At 42.2% G+C, this 23,858-nt stretch overlaps 1 protein-coding gene across 11 annotated transcripts in view; it reads left to right on the forward strand.

The window, feature by feature from the left end:
* Positions 1-737: 737 nt before the first annotated feature.
* Positions 738-23,858, forward strand: part of RHOH (ras homolog family member H) — a 52,129-nt gene continuing 29,008 nt past the window's right edge. The window contains exons 1-2 of one of the 11 annotated variants that reach the window (XM_063808737.1): positions 738-1,125; positions 5,123-5,322. The gene's annotated coding sequence lies outside the window, so the exon portion shown is untranslated. Of the gene's footprint in view, positions 1,382-1,467; positions 1,817-5,122; positions 5,323-8,632; positions 8,887-18,695; positions 18,900-23,858 lie in introns of those variants that run through there. The other 10 variants (XM_063808740.1, XM_063808742.1, XM_063808739.1 and 7 more) reach the window with 10 other exon arrangements.

Below are 23,858 nucleotides of genomic sequence, written 5' to 3' on the forward strand. Positions count from 1 at the left end.
AGCCTGTGGCATTTTGAAGCTATTTCAATATTCAGCATTTAAAAAGTATTTTATATGAATGTATTTTTACACTAAAAGTTACATCAGAATTAAGATCATTCTCTTAACATTTTATAGTTCCCATCATGAAATCTCTCAATCAGAAAGAAAGGATATTTTGTTTTAATACAGTTGTTCATCATCCAGTGGGGAGCTGGGTGAGAATAATTGCAATACGACTAATGGCCTGAGTTTGAAATTCAAAGCCTTCAGACAAGGTTTTAGTACATATTACCTATCTTCACAACTCACTGAAATATTTTATTAGGTGGCATAAATGAGGGTCTGTGTAAACATTAAAAGCTACCCACTGAATCTAAATCATTTCAGTTAATATGCTAATAGCAAGGGGGAGGGAAAGGCATCTTACTAACCCAGCGTTGAAATAATTTTGTAGATGATTCAAGTCTCAAGGTTTCTAAGATTTACTATTCATACAATTACAATTGTCATTAAGAGTTTTCGCTGGCATAAGTGGCACAACACCTTTGCAATGAGCAAACATAGTACTTATGCATGAGTTCAGGGTACACAAGTAGTTGTCATATTATTTAAAAAACCTCAATAAAAGAGGCCTTTGTTCACAGGAGAATATTAAAGTAAGCTGTTCTTTTGCTATATCAGAGAACATTTCTGATGAAGGTGGTTTTGAGAAAGTAAGTCTTTGCTTTTTCACCTTGACCTGAAGGGGACCGTTTGCACAGGGAATCCTGGAGGGGGCATGTTTAGGGCCAAGAAAATGGGCCTTGGGGCTCTGGCTGCTCCTCGTTGCCCACGGTGGTTCAGTTCTCTCTGTGGGGAGGCAGCGGGAGTGACAGCCAGGACAGATGAATGGGGTGAATCTTGGTTCTGGTTTTCTTAGGCCATAGGGTCTTATGCAAATCATTTAACCAGCTGAAGTCTCTGTTTCCTTGGCTGTTAAAATAGGGTTTAAAGTGTTTACGATAAAGGGCAGCGGTGAGGCTGTGAGATGGGAGAATCAATCTATTGGTCAGAAAGTGGTTGTTCAGTACCTTGGATTTCTGAGTGGGCAAGGCTGGACCCTGAGCCCTGGGACCTCTGAAGTGAACACTGCAGGGCCATTTGGTGAGTGCTCTGGCCGTGTTAACACGATGTGCTATGGAGCCCTTGGGAGGGCACCTCACTGGGCTTGCAATGGAGGTGGGTGGTGGCTACAGATGGCTTCCTGGAAGATGGCTCAGAAGGGGGCTCTGATTCCCAATTACGAACTGTGGACCCATGGTTTCCCTCCTCCTGCCACTCTGAAGTCCCCAGGATTTCTCCCAACCCCATCCCAAGGACAGACTGCACAGCGTCAGAAGGGACACGACCTGGGGCTTGGGTGCGTGTGTGTCTGTGAATGTTTGCATGTATTTTCAGCGTTTGCTTCCTCCCCTCACCACTATCCCTGTCGGTTAAAAGTCTGTTAAAAGAATGAGAGCAAGAGAGAGAGAGAGAGAGAGAGGAGAGGAGGGGCGGGGTGGGGGAGGAGGGGAGTGGGGAGAGAGAGAGAGAGAAAGAGAGAAACACCAAAAAGACATTTTCAAGGAAGGAAGAAAATTAGATGGCAACCCCCTGTCCCCTCCCCCTAAGAAAATCCTCTCTGAGATTAAACTGTGTGAAGATTAGAGGCGTGTAGGTCAGGAGCAGGAGGAAGCCCAACGCTGGACTGTACCAGATCATCTAAAACTGGCAATTCCAGGCACAGAAAACCAGTTCTTCAGAAGCAGAAGGGTGGTCAGCCAGGGGGTGAAAGGGACAGGGGTCTCGCAGCCAGGTATGACAATGCCCTTCCTAGTCCTTTCCAGGATGGGGTGGGACACACCCAGTCCATCCTGACTCTGGAGTACGTCTCCACTTTCGTGCAGAAAATGGTACAAGGCCTGAGGCCTGGAGCTCGTTATAAATCATGCTGGTGGCGTTTCTTGCTTTGTTTCCCAAAGGGCAGAGCCTCATCTCCCCTTCTACTTAGGAGATGGAGGGGATCTGTCCATACAGGCAGCTGTCCTTGTCTGACTCCTCTGCTTTCTGAAGGGGAGACATTGTCCCCCTTAAAGGACACTGGATCTCCTGTTGGAGGGGCAACCAATTTTGAACTCTTTGCCTCTTTAAATCTTTTAGAAACTTGGATGAGAGAAACTTTTTATCCTGAATTTTCTGAAGCATATCTGAAGTCATTTTTCTTTATTATTATTATTATTATTTTTTAGGCTGACGTCTCACTCTGTTGCCCAGGCTGGAGTGCAGTGGTATGATCTTGGCTCACTACAACCTCTGCCTACTGGGTTCAAGCAATTATCTTGCCTCAGCCTCTCGAGTAGCTGGGATTACAGGCATGAGCTTCCGTGCGTGGCTAATTTTTGTGTTTTTAGAAGAGACGGGGTTTCACCATGTTGGCCAGGCTGGTCTCGAACTCCTGACCTCAAGCGATCCGCCCTCCTCGGCCTCCCAAAGTTTTGGGATTATAGGCGTGAGCCACAGCACTCGGCCTATTGTTATTGTTATTATTATTATTATTTTAGAGACTGGGTGTCGCTATGTTGCTCAGGCTGGTCTTGGACTCCTGGGCTCAAACAATTCGCCTGCCTCGGCCTTCCAAAGTGTGGGGATTATAGGCGTGAGCCACTGCGCCCGGCCCATGAAGTCATTTTTCACCTCTGGATAAAACTGGAACATCAAAGTGGTGTTGTGGGGTGGCACATTCTTATTAATCTCCTGCTGCACTCTCCCTGCCGCACACCCTGGAGTTGCTTTTAGTAAACTCTTCGGTGAGATGCCATCAGCATATATGGAGGAACAGTGTAAGGAACCACCTCACAGACCTGTGGCTGGCTGCGTGGAGTCTAAACATGGTGTTTCACTTCAGCCGTGTTGTCTTCTCTATGGGAATCCAGGGGGCAAAGTTTCTCTTTAATCTCAGCACTGGGGAGCCAGGAAGACCTCATGATTCTGAGCTATGTGTTTATGTTTCTCCCGCGGGCAATGAGCTTTCTGTGTGGTGATATTTCCTGCTTCATACCAGTTGCTGAAGAGCATAGAACCACGTGGCATACATTCTCTGTAATTAACCTCACCCCCAGTTTTAGTGTCATTTTTGTCTTCACTTCTCTTGGCCTCATTTTCAAATTTCTTGTTTCTAATTGTTTCATTTTGCTAAGGTGTAAGTATTTTTGCCAGATGCTGTAAATCCTTTGATGAACAAAACCAGAAGTAAATAAAGAAAATATCCACAAGCTTATGTTCTGCTCAGCTGATAACATCACCATGGTGATCTGGCTTTCCACAGAGGATTTTCCCTTTCTTTCCTTTCTTTCTTTTCCTTCCTTCCTTCCTTCCTTCCTTCCTTCCTTCCTTCCTTCCTTCCTTCCTTCCTTCCTCCCCTCCCCTCCCCTCCCCTTCTCTTCCTTTTCCTTCCCTTCCCTCCTTCTGTCTGTCCCTCTCTCTCTTTTTTCGAGACAGGGTCTTGCTGTGTCCCCAGGCTGGAGTGTGGTGGTGGAGCACAGCTCACTGCAACCTCAACCTCATGGGTTCAAGCAATCCTCCTGCCTCGGACTCCTGAGTAGCTGGGACTACAGGTGTGGTTGCCCAGCTAATTTTTGTAGAGATGGGATCTCACCATGTTGCCCAGGCTGGTCTCGAACTCCTAGGTTCAAGCAATGCTCCCTGCTCAGCCTCCCAAAGTGCTGGCATTACAGGTGTGAGCCACCACCACTGCACCTGGCCTCCCACAGAGGATTTTCTAGGAGATAATGTGCTCTTCAGAAGGCTCGAGGATCTCAGCTGGCAGATTGAGTTCTTTCTGTGCATTAACAAATTGACACTTGGGTTCATGTGAAAATCTTGTGAACTTGGTAATTGGGTGTCTATTGATAAGAATGCTCACCTTGTACCATCGATTCCCTCTACAACTATGCTGCAAGCACAGTCATCTGCTTTCACTTCTTTGAACATGCCAACCTCTTTCCCACCTCAGGGCCTTTGCACATACTATTTGCCTCTACATGGAATGTTCTTTCCTCCTTCTCATCCATTAGAGTGGCAGCAGTACTTTAGAATAATCAGAGGGGTTTAAAATAATATTGATGTCCGGTCCCAACCCAGCTCAATTAAACTCAAATCTTTGAGTGTGGGGCCGATGCACTGATAAAATAAAATAAAAGGCATGGAGTTGACTTTATCCTTACGGTCGGCAGGTATTTTGACCAAGCTATCACCGTGAGCAGTAGCATCAACAGTTAGTTATTCGGGGATTTGGGGCACAGGGGGTTGTGACCACATCACAAAAGTTCAATTTGTTGGGTTAGGCGTTTAGCCATAACCTAAGTAGTTGCAGATGGTCTCTACACCTGGATTGCCCATTAGGACAAAACAAGTAAACTTGTGTTTTTAGGCAAATAATGAAACGCTGAGGAGTCTGAAAAAACAACTCATCGCCAGGTAACTCCCAGCCCAGGTGCTCGTCCATACAGGGGTGAACGCACGGCAGGGGGCTGCTCGAACTCTCACTAAGCCTGCGTCTGTTCTTTGCAAAATATTTGATAGTTTTTAATGCAGCAAAGCGAAGCAGACAATCCACCTCTTGTTTTCCCCAAGCTGATGGGGGGAACGTTCTAAGGTGTTGTTTCCTAAGCTCAAATTAACCAAGATTGGTCAGTGGCATGGACTTTTTTTTTTTTTTTTTTTTTTTTTTTTTTGGTAATTTTACTTCCATGAGGAATCATTTGGACTCTTCAGTCTTCCTTTCTTCAGTTTTACGTAGGGCTTTGCTGGAGGAAAATGGGGCTAAGGGGGAGAGAAACATAGTCTCGGAGTGGGGTGGGGGATAAATTAAACTCAAACCCAGCGGTGCGGCAAAGGCCTTATTCTGCCTCTGATCTGGGGAAGTTTCATATTCTAATGGAGAGAAACGCACGGGCACACACACCCCCCTAAACCCACACAAATGAAACCCCCTCTGCGGAGAAGCCGGCTACAGGAAATTGACTTAGGCACAGGAACTTGCTAATCTCTTTTGTCACATTCGGATTGCTCCTGCTGCCTCACACACACTAACCTAACCATCTTGGGGTGGACTCCCTGCCAGCCCAACTGTTGTATTTTCAGTTCTTCCAGTGTGAATCAGTTAATATTCTCGGGAACGAGGGAGAGGTTGATCCTATGAGGAAATCAACCACAGTGAAAAGGCTTGGGCCGCTTTTGTTTTCACCTCCTTTTGTTGAACAAATTTGATTTCCGGAGTCAGTCATTTTACTGTCAAGACATTTCTTCGGCATTCTGCAACAGGTAAGGATTTTGCTTCCTTAAAAGTATTTCTTTGGTGTCAAAAGAAATTTTTCTAATTTTATTTAGCTTTTACTCTAGGCCAAACATCGTAATGACTCTGATCTACCTGCTGTAAGGTGTAGAATCAATTTATAGGGGGACGGGGGTCGGGGGGGTGAGTGTTGCTTTGATATTCACTGCCCCTCACCACAGTCCTAACAAGATTTTTGAAACATGAAAAGTTACAATAGTTGGCTTTTTGGTTTTCCAGATATTCTAGAGAATGCATATGCTTGTGACTGTGGCTGAGCTCAACTGTATGGGTAGTTTAAATACTACCCAAGGTTTGATGAAGTAAATCTAAAGATGCTCTAAGTTGTGCAAATATGAATTTTAAAGTTGTCTAGTTCAGAAAAGAAACAGAACCGAAGTCTAAATGATGTAGATTTCAATCTGGAATTTCTAGCTTGTGTTTTTCACCCATTGCCAATGTTAATGCCCACTTCCCAAAAGTGCTCTATGATGTATAACATGTATTTTTTAAATTAAATTTAATCTTTCTTCTGAGGTGGTTTGATTTGAAGATATGCTACGAGGTACCAGTCAGTAGCCTGAGTTGTAACTAAACAAAGTTTGGGAAATCACCGGTTTTAGGTGCTTTACTAAATGAAAGTTGCCTTTGACGTATTCAAGCAGGCAACAAGTAGTTGGTGTCCCCTTATTGGTTCTAAGCTGGTGCCGTGGAGGATATAAGAGAAATATTTTAAAAATCTCTACTTTGAAGGACCCTATAATCTGGTAGTTGTGATAAGAAGTAAAATTTAGGAAGCAATGCAAGATGAGAATTCAGTGATGAGCGGGGCAGCACAGGCTTGAAGAGTTCTGTGAATTCCATGGAGGGAATTTTTTTTTAATCTGAGCATTGAAGAAGTTAAGTAACTTGTCTGAGGTTCCCACAGCCCAGAAATGATAGAATGATAGAATGGGGATTCCATGCAAAGTGATCTGGCTCAAAAGTTGGGTTCTTATTCACCGTGCTGCATGTTTGTTATTATATGGGTTCAGATATTTTATGGTCCAGAAAAAAAGTGTCTGAATTATTATGATCTACTGACTCTCTAAACAACGTCCAGAAAAAGAACAGAAGCATACCCATGCCATCTCATTTAGACATGCAAAGAAAGTAGCACATATTTCATGGAATTTGGGGACTGGAGGCAAACTGGAGTTGTCGGGAAGATCTGGGCTTTGAAAGGATGCGAAGTGTCGGTAGAAGGAGAAGGGGCAGGTGATTTCAGACTGGGAGGACCTTGTGGGCAAAGGCACAAAGGCGAGACTGACCTGGAGATGATAAGGCCAGTTGAAGAGACACTGGAGAAGAGAAGACAGTTTGTTTTACACATTGCAGGAAATCAGATTAGACAGGGTGTGGACACAAAAGCGAGGACCTCACAGGCACTGGGGAGAAGTGACCCCATTCAATAGTCCTTGGTCTCCTTCTGCCCTGCGGCTGCACCTCCTCGGCTCTCACGGCACTAGCAGAATTCCATGTGAGAGGGAGCTTGTCGAGCGTGGCCTCTTCCCACTTGGGGCTGCTTTCTGCATCCCTGTGCCTGGCTGTGGGCCTCCATTTGCCCTCTACTGTCTTCCCTTGGGACATAATTTATGCAGAGAAAGGTTCGTGTGGCTCGGGGTACCAGTAAGACCTCCATCTCTGGTTTCTTCATTTTAAGGAGGCCCTTTAATTATCCAGGAATTAAAGTGGCCTTCCTCTTGGGAGAACGAGTTGGTTGATGAATGATAAGCAAGTCTCTATTCCTCAAAAGCCAGTCCCCAAATTCCATGAAATATGTGCTACTTTCTTTGCATGTCTAAATGAGATGGCACGGATATGCTTCTGTTCTTTTTCTGGATGTTGTTTAAAGAGACAGTAGATCATAATAATTCAGACACTTTTTTTCTGGACCATAAAATATCTGAACCCGTATAATAACAAACATACAGCACGGTGAATAAGAACCCAACTTTTGAGCCAGATCACTTTGCATGGAATCCCCATTCTATCATTCTATCATTTCTGGGCTGTGGGAACCTCAGACAAGTTACTTAGCTTCTTCAATGCTCAGATTAAAAAAAAATTCACAAAATAGCTCTAATAACAGTAATAATAACTGAAAATACCTACCTCAGAGGGTTGTTGTAGAGATCAAATGAGATAAAAATATGTAAAGCATGTAGCCTAGTGCCTGATTAAAAAAAAAATCTCTCAATAGATGCAACTCTTATGATTCTTATTAAGGACTTGGCTATTGCCACAAATGAAGGTGTTATGAGCCCTGGCTTAAGAGCAAGAAGCCTGCAAAGCTAACTCTCCTAATCCCAACATTCCTTTCCAGGGAAAGTAGGGTGACAGGCGGAGGCTGGGAATTAACATTTTTTGAGCACCAAATATGGACAAGGCACAGGGGTTGGGTGTTTTTCTAGTGAGAATACATATGAAAGAAGGAAAACAAACTTGGAAACCGCTATTTTAAGCCGTTTGGTAACAGTTTCTCTAGCTTATGAGAGAGGTCCTCTGAGTATCTGCTGCATTACTTGTGGGCCTCCTTGGTTGACGTCGCTCTCTGAATGCTTGGGGTGGAATTCTAGAGGTGCTTTTCATTAGAGGCAGAGAGCATGACCTTTCTTCCTTGCCCAGTTTAAATTAAATTATTTTATCTTACAATGTGTTAATTTTAGTGCTAGCAAGGCACAGCTAAAATTCCATTTCTACTTAGGAGTGGGGATCATTGTGGCAGTGAGTGCTTATTTGGGTTTGGGATGTTTGGATCTGGGTGAAAGCCAGGATTAAAAAGCATCCTGCTTCCCCATTCCACTCTCTAGGTTATAAATATTTTTTTGGATTAAAAGCCTCCTTTAAAAAAATGCAAATCCACCTGGCATTTTAATTGTGCAGGGGATTCCTAATTATGTGTGCAGATGACGTGAGTCAAATGGTGATAGTGTTCCTTCTAGAGTCCCACTGGTGTCCTAAGGGAGGAGACTCTGGAGCTTCGTGTATGAAAAGGGATGGGCACAAGTCAGGATGGGGTGCACAGGTGGAGGCTGGGAGGCAGCATGACAGTGTGGGGGCTGCGGTGGGCTGTGAGAGCAAGGAGGGTGTCAGAGAGGGAAAGGATGACCCCAGGGGGGGTGGAAGGGTGCCAGAAACTTAGGGCTCCTCTGTGAGCTCTTTAGCCATTTGACTCTAGCAACTGCTTGAATGCCCTGAACAACCTTTTGACGACTTGCACAAGAAGTTGTCATACTGTTCCCCGGATGTGGACAGTTGTTCAGAGACCATGATCATGTGTCTGGCGTCTCAGTGTGGAATAGTGGTTTCTAAAGCTGGCTGGACAGCAAAACCACCTGGGGAGCTTTTAAGAAACTGAAATTCCATGTCTCATACCCCAGCCCTCACGTGAGGTCCAGGAATCTGTGTGATTAAAAAATACAAGCCCCAAAACAACTTGGAAAGTGGTCGTTTTACAGGTGGGGATTTAAGAACCAAGAATCCAGAGCTCTCCTACCAGGTCCCCAGAAACCGTAAGTTGAATAAGTGCTGAAATGAGGCAAATTGATCTACTCTCTATTGTGATTAATATCTTCACACAGAAAGTATTTTCCTTTGTTTTGAGTTTATTCCTTGAGATGAGTTATCGGGAGTGGGGTGACTGGGTCAAGGATGTGAGGATGTTTAGCTCAGTCATACCCGCATTTTAACATGCAAACATACGGTGCCACTAATTTAAAAAACCAAAGTGTTGTATACATGTAGAAGCTATATATTATTCCGGGGCAGCCCAAAGAGGGGATGTTGCTTTCAAGCGAAAGCACCAAATCACATTCTTTTCTGGTAAAATAGAATACTAATGAATTGCTTTTGGAAGAAATTTCCAGAGCATTACTGAATGTTCAAGTGCTTCTTAGAGCATAAGTTGAACCTTTCTTATCTCTGCACTCAGTTTCTCGTAAAACTGAAGTCACAGTGACCTCTTCCCCATTTCGTAGAAAAGAAACCCAAGGAAGAGAGTGGTTAAGAAACAGAAGATAACGGTTCTCATCACATTTGCCTGAGAACTACGTATAGTCATCCATTCAGTGCCTCGTTAAGTAAATAAGTGATTGAATCATTTGTATACATGACCTCATGGAAAAAAGCACGGTAAAATGAATGCCTGAGGGTGGGTAGACAGAATTATTCAACCCAGACAGGCGTTAGATGTTCACTCTATCCCCCCCTTTTTTTTGCATTGTTTTATTCATTATTTGCATCATCTATGGACCTAAAAGCATGCTCATTGTCACACAGATGGGAACAGGGTGAATTTTCAATGATTTCAAAAAAAAAAAAAAAAAGATGTGCTGTTGCAAAATATCAAGGGAAATGTTTACAGTGGTGTTCTAGAACAGGCTTGCTCGCAAGTGCTGATTGTAATATTTTCAGAAATTTTCCAAGCCAGTGAAGTTATTGACTTCTCTTTATCTGTGTGATGGAAATGCTATATAATATTGTGCTATCTGAGCATCTCTTTTCAATTTTGCATTCAGCGATGTCATGATGGTGGCTTGAAATTGGCTATGGTAAAAGAACACTGTGAAAATCAGCAAACACAATAAATCAGGCTCCCCACCTTTTTTTGGGGGGGGCAGGGGGCAAGCATGTTGTTAAACGTTTACTAGCATACTACTGAGGAACTGTGTAAAATACAAATATGGCAATTTGACGATATGTATCAAGAGCCATTAAAGTGTTCATACACTTTGATCCATTCATTCCACCCCTGGAAATTTATTCTGAATAAATAATTCAAAGAAAAAAGAAGTAATATGCATGAACATATTCACTGTATTATCATTTATAGCAGCAAAATCTGAAAATACCCTAAACACTAAGCAATAGGAGTTCTGGCAACATTAACTCCATGAGTTTTTTTTTTTTTTTTTTTTTTTTTTTTTAGGACAGGGTCTTGTTTTGTCACCCAGGCTGGAGTGCAGTGTGTAATCACAGCTCACTGCAGCCTTGACCTTCTGTGCTCATTTGATCCTCCTGCCTTAGCCTCCCAAGTAGCTGGGACCACAGGCGTGTGCCACCACACTTGGCTAAATTTTTTTTGTAGAGACGGGGTCTCACTTTGTTGCCCAGGCTGGTCTCCATCTCCTGGGATCAAGTGATCCTCCTGCCTTGGCCTCCCAAAGTGCTAGGATTACAGGCACGTCACTGCGCACAGCCCATGGGTTCTTTTAAAGTCATTAAAAATCATAGTTATGATGGTTATGAAAATATGTTTGATATGATGTTAGGTTAGAAAATCAGAATTAAAAATTTTAATTACATTCTGATTTTGTTGTGAATAAGAATTAAATGTGAGCCGTAAAAAAATGACAGCATTTGGTATGTTAGAATGGTGAAATAGTAGAATTTGTTTTTATTTTGTTTATTGTAGTCGTGGTGTGTGTTCATTTAAGAAATGTGGAGAACACCTGTTAATAAGTGATCTTGAGTAGTTTTAACATTTAGGAGGAAGGCTATGAGTTTTGTGAACCACATGGGGCTTTACCTTTAACGGATAGATGTTACTGTGAATCCCTGGGCAGGGTATTGTAAAGGGAGTCTGGAGCTAGGCAGTGTGAGCTGTGGATGCTAAAGGGGTTTCTTTAGAGCAGCTTAAGGAGGAGGAAGAAGTAAGTAGCTGTGTCCTGAGGACTTGCTAAAAGTAGACTGCAAGGACTGAGAAATAGCCCAGAGAAAAACTACCGTCAAAGGCCAGAGAGACAGGGGAGAGAAGGTTTCTTAGGAAGAGACAAGGAGACGCTGATCTCAGAGGTGAACAACATGGATAAGAAAATAACTCCATTTTGACCTGAAAAAAATAGGGGCTGACACCAGAAAGGAAATGATTTTTGTAGAGCAATGGTTCTCAAGTTTTATTTATTTATTTATTTTTGGTTTTTTTTAAATTTTTTATTTTTTGAGATGGAGTCTCGCTCTGTCGCCCAGGCTGGAGTGCAGTGGCATGATCTCGGCTCACTGCAAGCTCCGCTCCCCGGGTTCACGCCATTCTCCTGCCTCAGCCTCCGGAGTAGCTGGGAATACAGGTGCCCGCCACCACGCCCGGCTAATTATTTTGTATTTTTAGTTGAGACGGAGTTTCACCGTGTTAGCCAGGATGGTCTCGATCTCCTGACCTCGTGATCCGCCCGCCTCGGCCTCCCAAAGTGCTGGGATTACAGGCGTGAGCCACCACGCCCGGCCAGTTCTCAAGTTTTAGTGTGTTTAAGAATCACCTGGATGAGTGCGGGAAGAGTTAACTAATTTAGCATCCAGGTTCCATCTCCATGCATTCTGATACGGTTGGTCTAGAGGTTGGCAGGAATATGCGTTTTTAACAAATCCTCCCACCCTATGAAGACTCTGATGTGAATTGCCTGCAGATTACACTTTGAGAAACACTAGTGGAATAAATGCAACAGTTTGGTTTTGTCCAGGGAAGGTATATCTGTGAGTGTGTGTGTGTGTGTGAGAGAGAGAGAGTGTGTGTGTGTGTTGAAGGTGAAGCCGCTACTTAAAGGCTCAGAATTGAAGGACTTATAATGTAAAAGGGGAATGAAAACAGAGAAAGCCCAGAGGGACAAGTTATTTATTTGTTATAGAAACAAACAGCAAAAACCAGGAAGCTGTACTTACGATATTCCTTAAAGGAATATAGTTTGTGGCACAAAATCCTCTTCCACAGTTAAACAATTTTGTCCAGCACTTGAACCAATTAAAAGTAGCTGTGACTAGGGGAACTATGAGCACAGAGAAAGATGGTCATGGGGAGAGTCTGGGACCCATAAACATTCTATTTCAGGCCATCGAGCGGTGGTTATTAAACCCGTGGTAGAATATGGGAGTGCTACGGACAGAAAACACTCTGGACCTTACTGTATGATAACATTATGTTAAAGAAGAAAAGAAAGTCTATTTTTTGATGAAATGTAGTATTTTATATACAGAACTCAGCACTCAAAATAGTAATAACAATTAGACTTATGCCACAACAACATTATATCACAAAATAAACATATGAAAGTGAATGACATCGCAGTAGCCACGGTTCTGAGATTATCTGCTTCACCTGGCTTTGGAAGTTTAGTGATTGTAATAGCTTTCAAATAGCCTTCAATGTCTCGTGCTCTTCTTACAGTGGAGATGATTCTTTTACTTTAATCACATTCCCCATCGTCAGGGCCTCTAATCTCTTGAGACATGATGTGGTAAATCAAGGATAAGTTAACAACCCATCTTAACATTGGAGGCGCAACTCACAGGGTCTGTTGGATGTGCAAGGGTCTAACGCCTGAAATCAGACCTCTTTCTACAAGCATGCGCTGACTATTCTATTCCCCACCTAACAGGGTTTTTCATGGACTGATTGGCTTGTGCTTTGGAGCAATGTTTCCTAATCACTATTTTTGGTCACAGATTCGTTTGACAAGGTGATGAGAGCCAAAGACTTTCTCATACAGGGACATGAACATTTGCTGCACAGTCCTAGGGGATATAAGGACCCTCTAAAACCCATTCATGGACTCTCAGGGATCTAGAGGCCTCATGTGAGGAGCTCTGGCCTCAGCAGAGGGAGCATTGCAGAGGAAGTTCTGGTTATTACTGACATCAGATTAAGCCCCTAAAGACAGAAATGCTGCTTCTCCAATTGATGGCTGAAATGAGGGTAAGATGGCGGATACATGTGTAGTTTTATAGCATCAGATCCTTAAAATGAGTAGCATGTGGGGCTAGAGTTGTTTCCCTTCAGATAACATATGATTAATGCTCTAAATCCTTAGTTCTGAATTCTCTCATGTGAAGCCAGGGTCGGTTCCCATTTGGGAAAGCAGTCTCTCAAGATGCCACTTTAATGTCTTACTTATCAGCTCGTGATGCCTTGGGTGGCACAAGAAATGCAGGCAGGGCCGGGCGAGGTGGCTCACACTTGTAATCCCAGCACTTTGGGAGGCCGAGGCAGGCAGATCATCTGAGGTCAGGAGTTGGAAATCAGCCTGGCCAACATGGCAAAGCCCCAGCTCTACTAAAAATACAAAATTAGCTGGGCGTGGTGGCACATGAGCCTGTAATCCTAGCTACTCTGGAGGCTGAGGCAGGAGAATCGCTTGAATCCAGGAGACAGGTTTCAGTGAGCCAAGATCGTGTCACTGCACTGCAGTCTGGGCAACAAAGTGAGACTCAGTTTACAAGAAAAAGAAATGCAGGCAGGTTGTAAGCACTGATCTGGCCAACTCTAGAGTGTAGTGAGTAGTGTGGGGTCAGCTGATGCCCCTAAGCAACGTACTGGATACCCAGCCCAGCTGCTTTTAGGGTGAAAGGCATTAGCATTAGCCGGTGGGTAAAGTGCTCGCTTCTGGGTGTAAGATGTAGTTATCTTATCTGAAGCTGAACATCTGGTTGGGCTTTGATAACTTTGAAGATAGTTCTTTTACTGTGTAGCCTTTTGATCACAGAAGCCCTGTTGGTCATCTTCCATTAGTGGGTATCTGACCTGCAATTTGGGGAACTGAGTGTTTTCAGCTGAAAGCTCAGGGCTTTGTTCATTTCCTGTCCTCCCAGACTGTGGTATCAGGCAGGGTATGGAGACTTACCCCAAACCCGTCTGTTTAAATTAGCCAACCCTACTGGAAGTGGTAAGATGAGGCCACATTCTCATGTCACGGTCATACAGTGGATTGACACTGGATGAGAAAGAGAAACGCACTTCATCTTCATCCCTCCGGAGAAAAAGAATGTGAAATTGACTAAATACATGGCGAGTCAAGGTTCTCTTGGTGTGGGATAGCATAAAAATTGGAAATCTGTCTTTGAGATAGAAAGGGAAAATCTATAACAAATATGTTCCAGTAATCAGTGTGCCTTAACGTCTATAACCATTTTAATTATTGCACATCCATGACTACATTTCTTGTAAGTTTCAATATCTATTTTAATAATAATATTGCATCATACAGTCACAGCCCTCAAAACACAAATATTCCATGTACACCAAAGGCTGGTAGCAAAGTCTCTACTCCTCTTACCTCCTGGAGATTATTTTCCCCTGCCAGGTCATTATGTCTAGCAACCTAGTTGCCCATGCAGAGAATGGACTGGCACAAATCTCTTCCTTGGTTCTTTTCCTTTCTTTCAGGCAGGACCCCTACTTTTAATTTGTCTTCCCTCCAGGTCCAGCTGTCACCTTCTTGAGAGACTCTAAATATACAACCCTTACTACGAACCTTTTTCTCCCTTTCTTGCATTTTTTTTTTTCTCAGTTGCCACAAAAAATTCTTCTGGTCTTTGTTCCAGTTTTGAGCTGAAAATGATCCCAACTGTGGTTGAGAAGCATAAGAATGCCTGTAATTATTCCTTCTAACAAGGAAAAGGAAACTCAATATATTTAGAGTCAAATTTAAATGATGTAAAATCTATTACAAAAACTTTTAAGGGGCCTAAAAGTCCCCTTTGGTATACTTTTTCTTGATAAAACCTGATTTTCCTCAAGCTCTACTCTTTGGGCAGTAACTTGCTGAAAATTATATCAATAGTAGTCTTTCTCTGTCTTCTTCATGTGATAAGGAAGTAGGAGAGAGGGTTGGAGGCATGTACAGGAAATAGGAGGGGAAAAGCCAGAAAAACCCTTACTTATTGACAATACCACAATTTCCTATATGTGCCAAAACAATATTGTCACTATATTCCTAAACACAGAATATCTGGCAATATCAGAGAAATATCTATAATAATTTCTACTTTAAAAATATAATAGTAATGGATATTTGTTGTAGCAAATATGGCATACGCCTTTTAGGTTAAATATACTTGTATACATCTTATTTGTAAGTGTTTATGTATTAAAATTGCCATCAGGCTGGGCGCGGTGGCTCATGCCTGTAATCCCAGCACTTTGGGAGGCTGAAGCGGGCGGATCACGAGGTCAGGAGTTCAAGACCAGCCTGGCCAAAATGGTGAAACCCCGTCTGTTCTAAAACTACAAAAATTAGCCAGGCATGGTGGCAGGCACCTGTAATCCCAGCTACTCGGGAGGCTGAGGCAGGGAATTGCTTCAACCTGGGAGGCAGAGTTTGCAGTGAGCAGAGATCGTGCCACTGCACTCCGGCCCAGACAACAGACTGAGACTCCATCTCAAAAAAAAAAAAAAAAGTCATCATCCTAGTGTTTTTCCTCCACGATGTGCAAAATCTATAGAAAGAAGCATAAACATTGCTTCCTAATGTGACAGAAATACAGCTAATAATTGTAGGATCATTTGAATTAACAAAAGGCAACTATGAGTATTTTTTCTGAGTCCTATAGCTATCTTTCCTTTTTATTCATCTTCTACATTTCAGGAAAAGCAATTGAAATGTAGATTGTGGCAGTGTTTCTATTACATTCTAGAGCTATGAAAACACATGGATGGTTTTCAGGATGCAGCAGGAGGGTTCTACGTAAAACGTCGGTCCAGAGTTCAAACCCCAAACTAATAGTTTTGGATTTCCCCAAGTACTACCCACTTAATATGTCACCAGGAAAGACCCATCACACACATATATGGAAGGAAAAATTAAAGTTTCTCCTCCAGCAGGGGCTAGATGCTTGTGGTTTCTGTTTAAAAACTAGATGGTGGCCGGGCACTGTGGCTCACGCCTGTAATCCCGGCACTTTGGGAGGCCAAGGCGAATGGATTACCTGAGGTCAGGAGTTCGAGACCAGCCTGGCCAACATAGTGAAACCTGGTCTCTACTAAAAATACAAAAATTAGCCAGGCGTGGTTGCTCACACCTGTAATCCCAGCTACATGGGAGGCTGAGGCACAGAATTGCTTGAACCCAGGAGGCGGAGGTTGCAGTGAGCTGAGATCATGCCACTGCACTCCAGCCTGGGCAACAGAGTGAGACTTGGTCTCAAAAAACAAACAAATAAATAAATAAATAATAATTTAAAAAAACTAGATGGTACAATTGTGTTAAAAAAAAAATCACCAGCCTTTTCAGCCTACGTTTATATCTACTTTTTTTTGGACCTGTGACCGACCAACCTTAAAAAGTTATATTATCTTCCAGCTTCCTCTGATTTACTTGTCCTTTCTTTGGAGGACTAAAATGATCATACTCTTTTTATTTCCCTACAATCACTCGAGCTATTTGGAATTTAAATGTTAGTGCTCCTTCCTTTATAAATTTGGTCGTGATTGGTTTTCTCAACAGGTACGTAGCTCATTATTTTATCCATTAATTATAGTTACTTTTTGTTTCCTTTGCCAATTTTGGGAGTGCTTAACAACTCTTAAGAACTGTTTCATTAACAAATTAGTAACCAATGTAAAATGCAGAATAAATAACAAGTTCAGTTGCCTTTATAGTCTTTAAGGTTTGCTTAGAAACTTTTAAATTATAATCAAGTTTTTTCTTTTCCTACCAAATATTGGCCAAAGTACAATTTATAAACAATATCATCAGCCAGTCAGGAAAACGAGCTAAATATTCCTTCTTCTCTCCACTTAATATGCTCTGTTCTCAATTATTATTTTGAATTTTTTTAGGAGGCTTTCGAAAGGCCTTTTTTCAGAAAAATTGTGAGTTTTGGGCAGCAACATGAATGATCAGCTTTAAATTGTTCATAGTCTTTGACCATGTTTAAGAATTATTCCTAAGACAACAACGCAAGGTGTTTTATTATAAAAGCAAGACTTCTCAACACAATGGTGTCTGCTAATAATAGAGAAACCAAGAAACAACTTAAAATGCCCAACAGAAATGTATGAGGTGATAAAGGTGACAAAGTGAGACCCTGTCTCAAAAAAAATATATATATAATATTTGTATTTATAATATAAAAAGGCCTATATATGTATTCTTATACATGAATTCAGAATATGGAGGTAAATAAATATGTTAGAAATTATCTAGTGTGTGATAAGATTACATGATTTAAAATGTTTTTCATTTTTTCCTGTCTTTTTTATAAGTAGCATATATTGTTTGTATATAAAAAAGGCCAATAATCCTTATTAAAAGAATGTCAGTTTTTGGTGTGAGGTTAATAAAGAAATTAGTTAAAATGATTCTGACATGAGAGTTTTTTCTGACATTTTGAAAGAAACCTAATGCTTTGAAAGCCCTAAGTCTATAATTAAATTGTATCTAATAAAATTTAGAGGCTCTTTAGATTTAGAGGGATTTTGAGTTTCTCAAAGCATAGAAAACGACTTTTAGTGAGAGATGTTGGAATTATCAGTTAAGTTTGTGAGTGGTTTCTGTTTTTAAAATATGAGATAATTAGCATTAGCTAGTATCAGGCTTTAAGCAAAATATAAAATATTCAAGTGATGAATACAGATGATTATTTCTACATTTTAACCTGTAAAAAGGTTCCCAAAGAGATTTTTTTTTTCTTTTTTCTTTTAGTGAGACAGGATGTCACTCTGTTGCCCAGGCTAGAGTGCAGTGGCATGATCATGGCTCGCTGCACCTTCCACCTCCTGGGCTCAGGTGATTCTCCCACCTCAGCCTCCCGAATTGCTAGGACTACAGGAATGCACCACCATGCCGGCTAAGTTTTGTATTTTTTTGTAGAGATGGGGTTTCACCATGTTGCCCAGACTGGTCTTGAATTCTTCAAGCAAATTCACCCACCTCGGCCTCCCAAAGTGCTGGGATTACAGGCCTGAGCCATGGCGCCCAGTCAAGAGATCCTTTAAGAAGCACATTTTCCTTATGCATCTTAAATATTCAATTAGAAAAGAATTGACTTTCAAATATTTTGAAAGACATATCTTCTAGGTAAATCATAAATATATTCATTCTGTGTAAAGTAGGAAAATAAAGGAAAATTACCTTGTATCTTTTCATGGCCATTTCTCTACACAGTAATACCAAATATCTAAAAGTTTGTTAATTCAAAATGCCAAATATTAGTTGGAATATCATATAACTCTTTGAAAAGTTGATTCGTTTAGTGAAAAAGACTTTTCCTCTTAAACGGAGTGAAATCTCGTGTCTGATTTGTGTAATATTCCTGATTACATTGTGTGCGTGTGTGTGTGTGTGTGTGTGTGTGTGTGTTTCTGTGTTTCTTTCCGGCTTGGTTTAACAATAATTCATGATCATAAGAGGACAGCTATTGCTTGTAATGAACCCAGCTGATCAATTAACAATGCTTTGTATAACAATTGTGTAATTGAAAGTGATACAATACCTACCAACGGGGACTTAAAGCAACCAGGATTCATTTCTCCACGTAACAGGAATTCGGAGGTCTGCGTTTCCGGCCCTGGGCCAATGGCTCAATGAGACTGCCTGCCATTTTGTTGTCTTTCGTCATGGCTGCACGATGATTGCTGCAGCTTCTAGCCATGTACTCCATTCAAGACGCACGGGAAGGTTGGGGTGGAAAGGAGGATGAGTTGGCAGTGGTTGTCTCATTTTCCAGGAAACCAAGAATTTTTCCGGAGGCCTCCCAGATATCAGCTTCCGTGTCATTGGTAGAACTAGGTTACACAGCCACTCCAGCTGCCGTGAAGGTGGGAAACAGGAAATAGACTTATTATTAACAATTCCCTTAGACCATACATTCCTAACAGGCAGGGTGGGTGGGTGTGGGGAGCATGGTGGAGAATAGGGTTGTGATGGGGCGTAGATGGGGTGGTGCTGTTGATATCATCCCTTAAGGGAAGGATATTGCTTTTGTGGGAGGGAAAAGGCAGGAAAAATATCTCACTCTATATGTATAAAGCACAGTTATACATACAGCATATATGCAGACATATAATTTGTCTGTGGTATTAAAATTTCATGGATGGGGCAATTAGGAAAAAAGCGTCTAAAAATGCTCTTAGGGAGATGATGTTGAAAAAAAGTTGAGAAATACTGGGCTAGACCAAACATGATCCATTGCCTGAAGCTTACGTATTATCTATTACTGATGACAAAGAGAGGCACAGGTATGGAGTGGAAAACTAACAATGCGTGCCGTAGAGAATGTCATACATTAAATTAATGAACAGCTTACTTTATGTTGTAATTGTTGTTGGTCTTCTCTCATTGTACTGTAAACATCTTAAAAGTGGGAACTGTGTCTTATTTCGATGTATATCTTTGTATATTAGCACACTAGTCCCTCAAGAGGTATGTTTTGTAAGTTGAATGGAACAAACAACATTTTATTTAACATATACTTTATTTCTATTTTTTTAATTTTATTTATTTATTTATTTTGAGACAGCCTCTCTCTTTGTCACCGAGGCCAGAGTGCAGTGGTGCAATCTCAGCTCACTGCAACCTCTGCCTCCTGGGCTCAAGAGATTCTTGTGCCTCAGCCTCACAAGTAGCTGGGATTACAGACGTGTACCACCATGCCTGGCTAATTTTTTTTTTTTGTATTTTTAGCAGATACGGGCTTTCACTATGTTGGCCAGGCTGGTCTTGAACTCCCGGCCTCAAGTGATCCGCCTGCCTCGGCCTCCCAAAGTGTAATGTTGATTATTTTTAATGGCAAAAATGAAGTGATGCAGGAAGACATTTAAGCGTCATAGGTGATGTCTTGGGGGTAGTTTCACTGGATTTTTAGCGAGCTGTTTGATTGCTCTTATGTGGATGGTACAAAGACCAAAAGAGGTTTTGCAAACAGTGGAGTCATAAATGATTGTGCATGAGATAATTAGTTCTGATAGTTCCGTTAGTTTGTTTGTAAGAGATGAAAAGGAAATAAAATGGAAAAAGAGAGATTTGTTTTGTTTTGTTTTACTTTTTAGCTGGATTGTTTTTTCTGTGCCTAAGCTGCTTCAGTTGTAAAATGGGAATTATAATGTCAAAATCCTTCCTTCTCGAATTGTGATGGTCAAATGAAAAGCTGTCTGAGAAAGCTGCCCCGAGCTGTCTAACAGTATTCCTCCAGCTGGACTATGCTTCTGAGTCATCCCATGCTTTAAAAATACAGCTTCCCAGGAAAACATTGTAAACAACTCCCAGGGTACATAATGATTTAGATGATTAAATTTGGAGGCTGCCCTGACTTCACTACCCTGGGCCTCAACTGCTTTATAAATTATGAATAGAGATACTTCCTAGGACTGTAGGGTGGGTAGCACATGAAGCGAATTAACTGCCAAATCCTTCCTTAACATCTTCGTTATGATCTTATGAACCTAGGCAATCTTCATCCATACATTGGACACTTGACCTTGGGATGGGTTAGACTTCCTCAGTTTCCTTCGTCCTCTGTGCAAAATCTAGAATATTGCCAGCCTATCGTCAGAGTGCAACACGTTTGAGGAATTATTGCATGACTGATATTGTTGAGAGTTCAGATTAATGTCACTTCAGATAATCCACAGATGACATGGAAAACTGGTGGGCTACCGGTGCTATTTGAAGTCAACGAGGGCTTGCACTTAGCTGGGAATGGGCGAGAGAATAGGATTAATGCCCAGTAAGATATATCTTCCGATCCTCACCTCTCTTTTGTATATAGGTGATTTTTAAAAAAACTTCCTTCTCCTCCAATCAAAACTGGCTTTGAGGAAAGAATGGCACTGGATGCACATTTGTGTAAACGTGCTAATGGTAAAAAAAAGTCTTTACCTTTCAGGGATATTTGCATTTCAACAAAGTACCAAACCTCAAGAGAAAGGGCTGCTCCAAGGATGGAAGATATATTTGGTAGGGAGAGGACTTTTTATCACCCTTGATTCACTCCATGTAGGCAGGGACCTTCTGGTAAGATTCTCCCTGATGGGGACTTGTTGGATGCTGGCCGTGCCAGCTGGCTGAAACCCCGAGGGTCAGACTTCCTTGCAGGGGATCCTTATCATGGGGATGGCAGCCACTGCTGATAGATTGGGGAACTGCTTCCTTTGCCGTCTCCCTATAGGGAAGGTTCCCCTAAACTGAGTCTCTAATAATCTCAGAGCGAGACATGTGCTGTGGGGATCTTATCATCTTATCAGATTTTTCTAAACTATAGTCCTTCTTAGAAGTGAGAGGCCCAGAACACTCTACTTTATGCAGGAATAGCAGTGATGACTCATGGTTGGGAAGACACTAGAATTCAGCCAGGAGAATATCATTAAAAGAGGGAGAAGGGAAAACAGACTTTTTGTGTGGTACAAAAACAAAACCCTCTGTATCATTATGTGAACAACGGTGCAAAAAAGAGGAGACACAGTTTACCCATGGGTAGCTAACTATGATAGTGAAAGTTGCCTTGAACCTTGTTTTAGAAAAATGGCAAGTGTGGGTCTCACTCTTCTAGTTCCTGACTTCTCTCTCTCTCTCTCGTTTCTCTTTTTTTTTTCTCTATCTCTCTCTCTCTCTCTCTCACACACACACACCCATCTTGGGCCAGGTTTGTAAAGCCTCATGGGAAATGGAACATGGAAGAGTCTGCTGGGAGGTTTTAACATTTAATTTTAGTCAGATTTAGTAAGATTTCTTCATACAAAACAAAACAAAAATTCTCTAAAAAAAATCCTTGTTAGGGTTTGGTTAAGACAACTAATAACAACAGATGTGAGGGCATAGTTCCTAGTTACCAAAGAATCGCTCTGGTGAGAGAGGAGTGGAGGCAAAAATTCCAGATGGTACCCGGGTAGCGATTGCACTCAGCTGGGTCATCCTAGGACAGCTGCCCTAGACCGCTGCTCCTGAGCCTCTCCATTGTAATTTTCCTTCTTCTAGTTCCTTTTTAATTTTTTTTCTTTTTTATTGAGATAGAGTCTTGCTCTGTCTCCCAGGCTGGAGTGCAGTGGCATGATCCCCACTCACTGCAACTTCCGCCTCCCAGGTTTAAGTGATTCTCCTGCTCAGCCTCCTGAGTAGCTGGGATTACAGGCGTGTGCCACCACGCCCGGCTAATTTTTGTATTTTTAGTGGAGACAGGGTTTCACCATGTTGGCCAGACTGCTCTCAAACTCCTGTGCTCAAGTGATCTGCCCGCCTCAGCTTCCCAAAGTGTTGGGATTACAGGTGTGAGCCACTGTGCCTGGCCTAGTTCCTTTGTTTTAAAAGCTTCAATGCATGAAGCATACAGTACTGTGAAGACTTGCTTGATGTGATGCAGGTTCCTTAATCTCCTCCTTTGCTATTTGGTTAGCAGATGGTGGTACGGGTGGCACTTTGGGGATGGCGGGGCGGAAGGAAGCTTTCTGATGAATGTTTGCACAGTATACGAGAAGGTTACAAGATATGGGCATCATGCACAGGTGGCGAGGTGGTTAGAGAAAGGTAGATGGTGTTTGGGGATTACCCTCTGGTACATTTCAATTCACTTTGGGGTTATGAGATTTCAGAAGGTTAGCTAATGCTTACGTCCTGGGGTGGGCTCTTTTGTATTTCTTTGTTGTCTCTTTTTTATTTTTTAGAGACAGAGTTTTACTATATTGCCCAGGCTGGTCTCGGACTCCTGGCCTCAAGCGATCCTCCCACCTCAGCCTCCGAGTTACAATTGTCGCTTGAAAGTAATTTCAGGTAGGCTTGGGGCTACCAAGGCAAGCCTAGGGAAGCCCACTACATGAAGAGGATTAGAGTCCTCTGGAGAAGTTGGATTCATATGAAGAGATACTAATCAGAAAGTTGGGAGTTAGTCATCCATGGAAAACAGGCATGTTTGAGAATCATATTCTGGCAGTGCCCATCCATGCATTATCAGTGGAGAGAGAACCTTGGCTAATGGACTTCCCCAGTTTTGATCCCATGGATAAGACCATGGGGGAGAAGGTAAGGCTTAGGCTAATGCATATTCTTGGATCGTTCAGTCACCTCCTTCCACTCTGAGTCCCTGTTGACCAGGGAATGTCTTGGTGTCATAGCTTGGCTTTCCAATGGCTCTCCCCGTGGGGAAAGAATACACAGGCTGTGTTGATGGTATTCTAGTCCTCACGAGAGCTGCGTTTCTCATGGTCAGCAAATGAATTGGCATCCGATATATAAGCAAATCTTGTGACCTTGGTTAAAGTGAGTTTCACTCTGTAAAGTCATATACTTTCTTGTTAGTTGAGGGAATCAGATTTCTGAGGGTAAGAGGTGAAGCCAAGAACATGGCAAATTCATTATCTTGGTAAAAACTACCCGGTAAGGCTGCCCATTTTCTTTCAAACTGCAACACCGTATGTCCAGTGAGGTTCCTCTTACGAGACATCAGGGGTATCAGGAGTGGGTGCCAAGCTGGAGTCCTGAGAATGAGGGAAATAGGAGACCATGAGTTTTGAGCACCACCACAATTTCTCTTCTCCTTTTGTCCCTCTTGCTTTAGGTAGTAATGCATGCCTTAAGATAATAAAAGGTCTGTCTTTGTGGGCTCTTCATTGCCATAGAAAAATGATTGGTATGAGTTTCCCAAGGCCTCGGATAAAAATATTTCTTCAGAGAGGGTTTTGAAAACTTATGCCAGTTACCTGGGTGGACTCCAATCTTTCAAGCACTGTGTGTCTTTTCCTGGTCCTCCCTTGCTCCCTCCTTTCTTTCCTTCCTTCTCTAAACAGAGT

The sequence above is a fragment of the Pan troglodytes genome, chromosome 3 (genome assembly GCF_028858775.2).
Source record: "Pan troglodytes isolate AG18354 chromosome 3, NHGRI_mPanTro3-v2.0_pri, whole genome shotgun sequence".
Classification (NCBI taxonomy): domain Eukaryota; kingdom Metazoa; phylum Chordata; class Mammalia; order Primates; family Hominidae; genus Pan; species Pan troglodytes.